This window comes from Poecilia formosa, unplaced genomic scaffold (assembly GCF_000485575.1).
Source record: "Poecilia formosa unplaced genomic scaffold, Poecilia_formosa-5.1.2 Scaffold572, whole genome shotgun sequence".
Classification (NCBI taxonomy): Eukaryota; Metazoa; Chordata; class Actinopteri; order Cyprinodontiformes; family Poeciliidae; genus Poecilia; species Poecilia formosa.
This window is the reverse complement of record NW_006800511.1, coordinates 44,858-53,740: the sequence shown is the minus strand read 5'-3', so window position 1 is coordinate 53,740 and position 8,883 is coordinate 44,858. Positions and strand designations below refer to the sequence as shown.

The following is an 8,883-nucleotide window of genomic DNA, read 5'->3' as shown; positions in this document are numbered from 1 at the left end:
TTCAGATGAAACTCAGCAGTCTGAAGGAGCTGACATTAAGAAACGTCTCAGAGGAAAACCAGGCCAGAAATCCACTTCAAACCGACTCCGGTCCGCCTCGACCTGACTTCACATCTTGGTGGACTTCATGGCATAAATCATTAAATCATTAAATGTGTTTGCGACACATTTTTTTTAAAAATAATATACACTATAAATTGAAACTTGTGTAATTTACACTAAGTTACCATTAGCTATGTTTGCCAGAATCTCACTGCAGGAAATTCAGCCATAGAGAAAAAACGTTTGGGAAGCTTCAGTTTAACAGTTCAGGACATTGAAAGGTTTACAGTTAATTTCTATAGAAATTGTAGATGTACCAGTTTAACTTTATCGACTCTTTATGAAAATGTTCCTTGGAGCAAGGCAAAAAAGAGAAAAACAGGAAGTGTATGAAATATCAACAAACCAACTGAGTGAAAACATCATCCCAGATTACATTTAAAACATGTCTGAATAATCCTGGCTACAGAAATCTCTCCCCAGATGGTTGGAGCTCAAACTCTCCATGATCTGGAGAGAATATATTTTTGTCTTTGCTTTTTGTACGACTCTGTTAAAACTGTAAAAACAGTCGTTATCAGTGGAAACATGGCAGAACTGTATGATATAAAATGACATTTCTTGTAAAAATCAATTTGGCTGCAACTTATTGGCTGCTGCTGTTTCCAGAATTACACTGTAAAAAATGCAAAACAACATAGGAAGGATTGCAGCAATGTCAGAATATTAAAATATAAAGGAAATAAATCAACTGTACACAAAATGAGACTGTAATTACAGAAACAATTTCTGTTTACACATTCTGTGAATAAAGAACTGATTCCATTTCCAGTCCAGTTCTTCATTTCTACCAGTTGGTTGATCTCAGGCAAACTGGATCTGAAAGATAAAATATAATTTTTCATGATGGGAAACTCATTCAGAGATTAATTACAGCCATAGATGGAAAAAAGAACATAAAAATAAACCTCAGGAATGTTTTAGAAAAAAATTTAATTTGTGTTTGAAAAGTCAGATTTCCTAAAAAACACTGCAAAATTTTCAGATTCATCTCAGAAATTTTCTACTAACACTTTCTGAGCTTCAAAGGTTCAAAATTGTTTTTCTTTTAAACATTTGTTCTCTTGAAAATTTCTCAGATTAGTCTGAGTTTTTTGGCAGAAATTTGCTCCCCATGTTTTCCTCTCTAATGCTCCTTGTTCCCAGCAGCCAGAGTGAATCTGCAGAATCCCAACATAACATCTGCAGCTGAGTCAGTCAGTGAGGATCTGAACCAGTTTTATTTCTGTAGTGTCTGCAGGTTGGACCCGGTTCGTTGGGTCCAGATCCAGGTGGAAACGTCGGCAGCCAAACGGCGACCTGACATTTGTCCGTCAGTCTGGAAACCTGCAGAATCCGTCAGCAGTAAGTGCAGCTGCTGCTTGCTCTTAATAATGTGCAGATATCGACTGGCGGTGTCAACGGATTGTTGGTTATGATGCTCTGCATGTCCTGCAGGCAGCATCAAGGCAGCTGGACCCTGAAGATGATCGATGCGGTTAATGGATGACCAGAGACGCTGCTCCACGCGGTTCTGCTGGAGATTCTCCGGCCGACCGCCGGTCAGATTTTTACAGTCGGGTGCAGCGCTGCGTCCTCACAGCTGGACGTCTTACTAACACAGAGTTAGCTGCTGCTAGTTCTGACAGCAAGACTGGAGACAGATTCCTTTAAAGTGTAACTCACCTCAAACCAACTTGTGTAGCTGACTGATGTCTGGACAGATTAAGGTTATTTCTTTGTTTCTGTAAATTTGCAAACTTCTGCATTATTTTTGCTGATCGCCGTTTCTGAGCCTGGCAGTTCAATATGTCGTTCCCACAAATGTGAACCAGAAGTGAGTCGCGCCACTGATCCGCCATCTTGGTAGGCAAGTGCAGCGCAGACTGTAGCTGAACCATCATGGCTTCTAGACCAACAAAAAGAAAATATCTGGAGAGCTTGACCTGAAATCTATGGACACGTACAACCAGGGTTTAAACGGATTGGAAAGGACGTAAGAAAACTTTAATCATTATGCCATTATCAATATAATGATTTTAAAACAGCAGTATTATCAGTATTACAATAATTGATCATTCAGGATGCAGCATGGCTGCAGAGCGTCGTCACAAGTTTCCAACAACGCAGAAAAAAGATCTCTAAGTTCAGTTTGACACCAGAATCCTGGACAATTTTCCTTCTGTTTCAGATTCAGATCAATAAAACAAGATTTGATTATTTTACTCAAATGTCTGAACTTCTGAAGCAGCTGCCACACTGTAAATATTTCACTGATTTAAAGCCGTTTAGGTCGTGTTGTTGACATGAATGATTTATGACATCATAAGCCTAGCAGTGAGTTGGATCTGCATGTTTCTGCAGGAGGGAAGCAGAAAACGGAGGAAGTCCTGATCCCTCAGAAACATTTAAATCCCTGGAACGTCTGGCAGGTTAAACGCTCACAGGAGCCTGCAGATACAAACACACTGAAACATTTATATTTTCCCTGACAGAGACGTTCCTCTTCGCCGCCCGGTGGCGTTTTACTGAACTCTCTGTGAAGGAGCAGCAACAGACCGCTGACTTTAGAAAAGGGCTCCTTCAGCACCGTCTCCTCCGGTAGGGAATCCATTCTGCTTCAGAAACCACAGAAAGATTTTCACTTCTTCTGCCAACCTGAAGCTGCTGCAGACGAAACTTTAACGTTTCAGGGCGGATCAGCAGGCGGGAGAAACTGATTAAAATGATTTCAGTTCTGCTTCTGTTTTTATTGACTCATAAACAAACAAAACACTAAAACTTTTGTTCAAAACAGATTAAATACAGAAAGAATAAAGTTCATCCATCAAAAACTAGAAAGTACATAAAATCTGAGGCACAGGCCCTGAAGGAAGTTTATTTATCACAAAGGAAACTAAATGTCAGATCATTTAAAGAGTCTGTGGATGCTGAGGATCTCCAGCAGCAGTCAGTCACACAGTGATTCTGAAGAGGCCTCTGACTGAAGACTGTTGCTAGGTAATGGTTTCATTATTATCCTCACATGTTAACGTGCAGGTGAGACAATTCAACTTCCTGTTTCTCTTCCTGATGAGAAACAGGAAGAGACTATTCACTTCCTGTTTCTCTTCCTGATGAAAGGGGAAGAGACGATTCAACTTCCTGTTTTGTCTCCACCTCAGCTGATAAATCAGTCAGTCCCTCCGTAAGCATGGAAATTCACGCAAAGTCAACAAATCCTGCACGTTTTTTGCTCTAATGCATAATTGTGAGTTTCTGTAAAAATGATAAAACTGTGTTTTGTGATGCTAACTCCCACCTGCAGGTGGCAGTATTCCTTCTGCGCTGCCTCAGCTGGACTGGAGGTGAAATTATCGTCTAATCCAGTGGTTCCCAAACATTTTCTGCGCCCCCCCGCCCCACCTATGGATTACAAATGGCTGTCTGGTTGAAACGACTTTTTTTGGGGCAAAATGAATGTATGTAGCTGAAAATAGACACCAACATCGGTAGCCTACAAGGTACTTGTTAAGCTTAAGGTTCTGTATTGCTATTAGCTAGTCATCTTTTAGCTAACATTACCTGCATCCAACAGCTTTACTCAACTCAGTCGGTTAGTTTGGAGGGAAAAACTGTGAAAAGTTCTTTGCTTGCTGGTTTGCTGCCGTGATTCTAACACAAACCTACGTAGCTCCGCCCAGCAGCAGCAGGTCTCCTTCACAGGTGGAAACCCAGCGCGAGTGTCGTAGCGCTCATGTTGCGTTTAAAGGCGGCTCGGAAAAACAGGTTACAACATGTTAACAACGGATTAAACAGTTTTAACTGCTGATAAAAGTGACAGAGGACACAAATATGGGAAGTGTGGAAGCCTCTACTGTATCAAATTGACATAGGAATAACAGAGAGTTGGCCATTCTAAGGTAGCATACAGTGTTCATGTTTTGTTTTTGTTTTTTTTATCATCCAGACGGCCCCCCTAGGGGGCGCGCCCCACAGTTTGGGAACCTCTGGTCTAATCGATACGGCGAGAAACAAAAAGTCACATTTACTGTCAGACATAAACGCAAATACGGGAAAATTTCTTGCAGATATTTCTAACTTAGCTTCACAAAATCAGTGACTTTTTTAACTCATTAAAAAGATGCAGCTACTGAATTCAGACATATAATCTACTTATTTTGTTGATGGTTTTATGCATCTGGCCCTTTAAGAAGGTTCATGATTTGACCCAGAGTGAAGCTGAGTTTGACTTCCTGCGTAGAGATTGTTCAGGTTTTTTGTTTGAGCCGTGGAAACAGACGGAGTGGACCCGTTTCCTCTGGTTTCTGCAGCAGCCTGGACTCGGACGGCTCCAGACTAGTTTCTCGTTGTGAGCCTGTTAACCGAGTCAGAGCCAGGCTCCCTGCGGTAACGATCCTCCTGCAGCAGAGGACGGATTTACTGGATCATCCATCCAGCAGGAAGCGCAGCGCTGAGCTCTCATGTTGTGGCCTTAAAGTCCAACCAGCATCTGCCCTCAATCCTCCTTTATTCACTCAGTCTCTTCTGGTTTCCTCCTTTATTTTCTGTCTGTTTTTTCTTTTATTTTTACTGTGTAACTCCTAAACATTTTGATTTCTGGGTGATTTTCCTTCAGTGCTACTCTGTCATCTGAGTCTCAGATATTTATCCCTCTCTCTCGTTTGGTTTCATATTTTATCAGACAGGAAACAGGAAGTCTTGGTTTGACTGCTGGGAGGAAGGCTGAGCCACAGAAAACTGGGCTGGCCGTCAAACTGACCAGGGGGAAGAAATGAGGATCCAGAAGACGTGCATAAAATTAGCCACAGAAAAACCTTGGAAATAAACAGAAACGTCCAAAATGAAGGAAGAAATCAAAATGCACAAAAATATGAATGTGTCCAGCATGCAGCAGGAAAGACTAAATCAGGACAGAGAATCTTTTTCTGTCTGCAGCCTGTTGGCAGTGATGAAGAGGCTGATGAAGGTTTGGACAGCAGATCATGTGACATCATCGCTTCAGGCTGGCCGCCTGCCAGAGAGCCGAGGGCGGATCGTTAGCTTCACGTCCAACTCAGACTGGAGCGGCAGTGACTCACCAGGAGCAAAAAGGAAGAAGACCTGCAGGACGTCAGAGAGCTGACCAATCAGAGAGCTGACCAATCAAAACTAACCAATCAGAGAGCTGACCAATCAAAACTGACCAATCAGAGAGCTGACCAATCAGAGAGCTGACCAATCAGAGCAGCTGGAATAAAGCTGGAACATTTGGGTCAGTTTGACACACTGATGTTCAGTTTGGATCGAATCTCTTCAGTTTAGTTCAGTTCGGTTCTGAAGCCTCCAGTAGTTTATATTTTTATATTCTCATAATTTTTCTTTCTTATAAATCACTTTGATTTCATCTCAGTTCACTACAACTGAGAATAAATAACATTTCAGTGAATGCAGATTTATTTTCACCTTCAGGTTAAAGTCTCTGGCTTTGACCTGCTGGTTTTTAATCTGTATTATTAGAAAGATGAAGATAAAAGTGGATTCATTGAGAAAACCAGAGGAACCAGAGATTCTCGGTCTTTCATCATGAAATGTTTTCCGGTGTAAAACCTGTTTCTGCTAAACTCTGATAAGTTGCAGCTTTGTGTTGCGCTGAGTTCTCTGTCTGCTTCCAGGTACTTTTTGCTCCGTTCGCGTTTCATTTCTTCCTCCATTATAACCGTGTGAGCTGTTTGGTGCTGCAGCTCCGGCTTTGTGCTCGGCGGAGAAAGAAAAGGACTTTGAAGCGGAGTGTCGGCTGACGGAGGAACCAGGCCTTCCCCCGGGACGGCGTGTTTCTCCTCCCTGCCTTTTGTTTCCATTCAGACGTGAGAGAGAAGATTTCTCTTTGAAATGTTTGTTCTCTTCTGAAGAGTCGAGTCAGAGGGACAAAGCAACCTTCAGCTGGAAGTTTCCAAAGCAAATCTGGAAACTGACTGACTTCTCCTCAGTCTGCAGCTACTGACGCGGCGACGGAATAAAACGGATCCGGCGAGAAATCACACAAAAGCTAAATTATCCAGTAAAAGATTTAATAATTTAGTATTTATGCTGGTCAACAGGAACAAACCTCCCCGCTCTGGTTACTTACAGATTCAGAAGACGTGGTTCTCTGAACAGGAACCGTAAATTCACGCCGTCTGGCCTGAAACGCCTTGAGATTCCTCCAGAGGAGACAGATGAACGTTTTCACAACGTATAAACACTTTTAGTTTCGTATTTATTCGTTATTAGCAAAAAAACAAAGAATGTCTCTGATTAACGGAGACTCCGGACCGACCCTGGAAAAGTGGAAGATTAAAATAAATGGATCACAGGTGTGAATAATTATGTTCATTCGGTGTTTCAGCTGCCAGATGTCATCACGTAGAAACCATAAAAGCCCATCAGAACCTGAACTGACACGGAGTCCTGGTGAGTTTTCAGCCGTTTGTTCTGGTCACGACGGAAGCTAGCATCGCCTGTTAGCTTCCTGAACCCATCCTGGTTTCTTCTCTTGTCTGGTTCTGGTCATTCGGGCCGGACCGCTAACGGACCTGCTCCTTTCAAACTTTCGTCTCTGCTGAATTCAAACACAAAGTTTACAACCTCTGAAACCGTAGTGGTTTCCTCATGACTTTAACTAGGACATTGTTATGTCTTATTGCATGAAAAGGGCAGCAGGGGGAGCTCTGACTATGTATGTGATAAGATGCTGTATGAAGAAGAAGAGAGTAAAGAGAACTGAAGCTGAGCTGCGTGTGATCCCTGCTTACTGCACTATTTCAACACAGCACAGCAGACATTTAGCAAAAACTGCTAAATCTCTAAGATGCATGGTTTTCATGTTTTTTCTCTTTCTCTCTCTGATTCATTTTCCTGTTTGTTTCACAAATTCTGCTCAGTTTCTCCCAGATGTTGGTGGGTCAGAACCGGGTTGGTTCCGAGCCCGGTGCTGCAGCCGGCCCCCAGGGAGAGCAGCGTGTAATTAGCATGTTGTCTGGAGCAGAAACGCGTTTCCCTTCAGCCTCCACTCCGTCAGTAAAGTCATAAATTACTGTCTTTGTGTCAGCTTCCTCACTCCGCTGCTTAGCGACGTCTAATTAGCCCAGCGTGTCTGCAAACTGTGTCGGCGCTGAACTTTTTATTTTGTCATTGAAATGAGCTTTTACAAGTGAACCGCTGAGACGTGACGTGTCGCCGGATCCATAATCCTGAAGAATTGTTTACCTCTGAACACGGAAGCAGCCGAGCTCGTTATTGGGGAACGGCAAACACAGGCGCTTATTAATCAGAGAAAAGATGCTGTGAGCCAAATCAATAGAGATTCAGAAACGGAGGAGGAACAAGTTCAGCTGCTGGAATCACAACTCAATCCGCCTGCGGGTCGGAACCAGAACTGGGCTTTTCATTATAGTATCTTGCTGTGGCTTTTTATCTAATTCAGGTTTAATACGTTTTTTATTGGTGATTTTTAGTTATTTTGCACCTTTAAGGCTCCATTCACACCAGTTCAGTCTGCTTTAATCCAACTCCACTAAGTTGACCTAGTCAAAGTCCAATCCGGTTGGTGAGGTGTGAACGCAAATTGACCTCTGACCTCTGTCTGGGTTCATTTGAAGTGAACTCTGGTTTATGGGGGATTTTTCTGCCAAAATCCAAGAGGACATTTTCAATCTGACAGCAGGATTTCATGTCTTTTGTTCTCAAAACTCCTCAGACAGTCGCCCACTGGATGTAGGGAGAAACAACGATGCCAGCATTCTGCTACGTAGAACATCCACCAGGAGTGCTACTGAGCACTAACAGCTAATGATGGTTAACAGCTACTGATCGCTAACAGCTAATGATGGTTAACAGCTACTGATCGCTAACAGCTACTGATCGCTAACAGCTACTGATCGCTAACAGCTACTGATCGGTAATAGCTACTGATCTTAGGCAGGATTTTGTTCCTCAACCAACTCCCTACTTCCAGTGGGTGGCTCAGGTTGCTACAGTCGATAGTAGCCACACAGGCAGACCCGCTAGAAGGAAACAAACACACGCAGGACAACGCTTTCATTTTATTGGCTGAGAGGTTGCCAGGCAACAGTGCAGTTTTTTCCAGAAGCAAGCAGAAAATGTTTCGCAAGCAAGCAGAGAGTCTGAGCAGAAACTATGTCTGAGCGTGAGAAGTTTGCAGTACAAGTGTTACAAGTTTTAAGAAGAAAGACATGAAGTCCTGCTTTCAGACTGAAAATGTCCTCTTGGATTCTGGCAGAAAAATTCCCCCATACTGGTTCAGTTTGAATGTGAACGCCAAGCGGACCAAAGACCGCTCCAAAAGCAGGAAGTGGACCCAGTGGAATGCCCTGGGTTGCATTTACCCAGGGGATTCTGGGTAAATGCAACCAAAGCTAACGTGCTAGCCTAGCGTTAGCAGCAGAAATGGCTCCTGGTCTTTAGCCTAAAGAGAAATCCTCCAACCGCTAAAATCTGACGCCTCCATCTTGTTTCCATCTGGTGAAGAAGGAAGTTGCTCTCAGTGTCTTCAGAGGTTTTTGTGTCGTTTCCTTCAGTGGTTCTTGGTGCAGCGCCCCCACAGGCCAGGAGGGGAACAGGTTGGTTTGACTCAGAACCACAGCAGCTGGCGGAGGAGCAGATGTTCTGGTTCCAGTAGAACCGGGTTGACCGGACTGTAAGGGGTAAAACACTTTAAGTCCCTTTAAGATCCAGGATCCGCTGGGAGACGTCCGGCCGGCGTTGTAGTGTTTATATGAAATCTGAAGGCTGTGTTTGAATCTTTCAGCATGTGTTGATGTT

At 43.2% G+C, this 8,883-nt stretch overlaps 1 long non-coding RNA gene across 1 annotated transcript in view; it reads left to right on the top strand.

Annotated features, from left to right (window-relative positions):
* The window catches only part of LOC103129716 (uncharacterized), a 22,928-nt gene extending 20,109 nt beyond the window's left edge, over positions 1-2,819 (top strand). The window contains exons 2-3 of the long non-coding RNA XR_475107.2: positions 1,334-1,446; positions 1,540-2,819. This is a non-coding gene — a long non-coding RNA (uncharacterized LOC103129716). The remainder of the gene's footprint in view (positions 1-1,333; positions 1,447-1,539) is intronic.
* The last annotated feature ends 6,064 nt before the right edge of the window (positions 2,820-8,883 follow it).